Source organism: Babylonia areolata, chromosome 3 (genome assembly GCF_041734735.1).
Source record: "Babylonia areolata isolate BAREFJ2019XMU chromosome 3, ASM4173473v1, whole genome shotgun sequence".
Classification (NCBI taxonomy): domain Eukaryota; kingdom Metazoa; phylum Mollusca; class Gastropoda; order Neogastropoda; family Buccinidae; genus Babylonia; species Babylonia areolata.
The window spans coordinates 62,571,829-62,574,328 of NC_134878.1; positions in this window are offsets into that span (position 1 = coordinate 62,571,829).

Sequence of the window (2,500 nt, forward strand, 5' to 3'; positions counted from 1 at the left end):
AGAGAGAGAGAGGGGGGGGCCTAATTGTAAAAAAAAAAAAAAGCCCACGTTTTTTATTTTTTCTTCTTTTTTTTCCTCGCTTAAAAAAACAAAACAAAAAACTTTTGAACAACCCTCATGGTATGCATGACTTAAAACACAAACAAATAAACAACCAACCACAAGTCAGATGATATGAATCACAACAACAAGAAGCATGTTTGTTTCTAGAGGCTCTTGATAACAATGACAATAATAATAATAATAATAATAATAACAATCTTTCATGATGATGGTGATGATGGTGATATTTTATCTGATATGAATCACAACAACAAGAAGCATGTTTGTTTCTAGAGGCTCTTGATAACAATGACAATAATAATAATAATAATAATAATAATAATAATAACAGTCTTTCATGATGATGGTGATGATGGTGATATTTTATCTATTTATTCATTCATTTATTATTACTATTACTATTATGAATCTATACAACGCTTAGTCTTTAAACAGGGCTCTAAGGCGACACGGTGGAAGTGTGTAACATGGAACTGAATATGTTGATAACGTATTTGTATTTCTTTCTTTCTTCTTTAACAGATTTCTCTGTGTGAAATTTTGGGGCTGCTCTCCCCAGGGAAAGCGCGTCGCTACACTGACAGCGCCACCCATTTATTTTCATTTTTATTTCATTTTTTTGTTTGTTTGTATTTTTTCCTGCGTGCAGTTTTATTTGTTGTTGTTTTGTTTTGTTTTTTTCCTATCGAACAGATGATGCTCAATACAGTTCCACCATTAATCCACTATTCCATGCAACAGATCTCTCACTATCAAGCTTCTTGCAGCCAGCAAACTGACGCGTTATAAGTTCGTTCGTTCGTGCTACAGTACACTTGTTGGCGCCGATTTACCCGCTGCGCTAGCGAGGATCCAGAGTGGTGGCTTCGCGGAAACAGCCTGGCCTGTTGGAGAGGACGTGTTGTGGGGGGAGGTTAGAATAAAGGGGTAGAGTTAGGTCACAATGTGAGCAACAAAACCGTTCTTTTTTACGATAAAATAGAATAAATCATGCTGATCACACTGATATAAAGTTGACCACTTTAGGGGGGCGGGAACATAATTAGATTTTGATTTTTAATGTCCAGATTCCGTATGTTTTTATTACTTCTGCCCGAGTAGAAAAAAAGTCGCAAGGCAAGAACATGCGTGTGTCTCGCAAGCACGGTATAAGGGGTCGCCAGAGCGAAAGCTTTGTTCAGCGCGGTACAGTACATGTGACTGACTGCTGCCGCGCTGATGCTGATCTGTGGACACTGAGGTCATTGCGGCAGACAACAGAATCTGAACAGAAAGCTAGTGATCATGTAGAGCTCTTTGGGGTCAAAAGGAAACAAACATTTTCAATTTCATGTATTTTATACTAAATTGGTAGAAGACGCAAATTCGTTTTTGACTCACTTGTGTAAACAAAGTGAGTCTATGTTTTAACCCGGTGTTCGGTTGTCTGTGTGTGTGTGTGTGTGTGTGTGTGTGTGTGTGTGTGTGTCCGTGTGTGTGTGTGTCCGTGGTAAACTTTAACATTGACATTTTCTCTGCAAATACTTTGTCAGTTGACACCAAATTTGGCATAAAAATAGGAAAAATTCAGTTCTTTCCAGTCATCTTGTTTAAAACAATATTGCACCTCTGGGATGGGCACAAAAAAAAATTAAAAAATGAAGCCTAATTATATGCAAACTGCATTTACTGTTATATTTATATTTTTTGTATTCTCTAAACTTGGCACTTTGACCTCTTATTCTGACACAACAACAAGAGGAGTCATTATTATCATTTTTTGTTCAAACAGGAACTTCTTTTGCTAAGCATGGAATTTTTATTTATTTTGCAAACGTTTTGGTGCAGATAGTAAAAAAGGGAAATTACTCTGTAATTAATGCTAGGGGACTTAATTTATCACAAGTGAGTCTTGAAGGCCTTGCCTCTCTTGTTTGTGAATGTTTTCCCGTTTCTTACCATTCATGACATATCATAAAGAATGAAATCGGTATTATACCGACTGCAAAGGGGAATTTACGAAGGCAGCACGGGATCATTAAATTTTAGTTCGTAATTGCAAATTTGTTGATATCTTACGCAATGCAGAACTTGCATGTACTTCATGCTCTGCTTACTAACGTGTAGAATATAAATATCTAAATAATTATGTGTTGACCAGGTTTGTTTCAAGGAACATTATCGACGCTCTGTCCAAACAGTTAAGTCGGAAAGTATGGAAGGCAGATGATGGCAAAATTGAACATCATGTCTTGATGTGAAAAGAACGGTTTGAAATACATATTTTTCTTTGGAAAAGAACCGGTATTTGCAAATGTGACTCGTGAACCCTGGCACAGTAGACGTCAGTTTAGCGTGAGATATAGATAATAATCATAATAATAACAATGAATCATAGATTTCATTAATGATTATGTAAAACTTTGTTGTGACATGTGTAACATTGAATCCAAGTTAC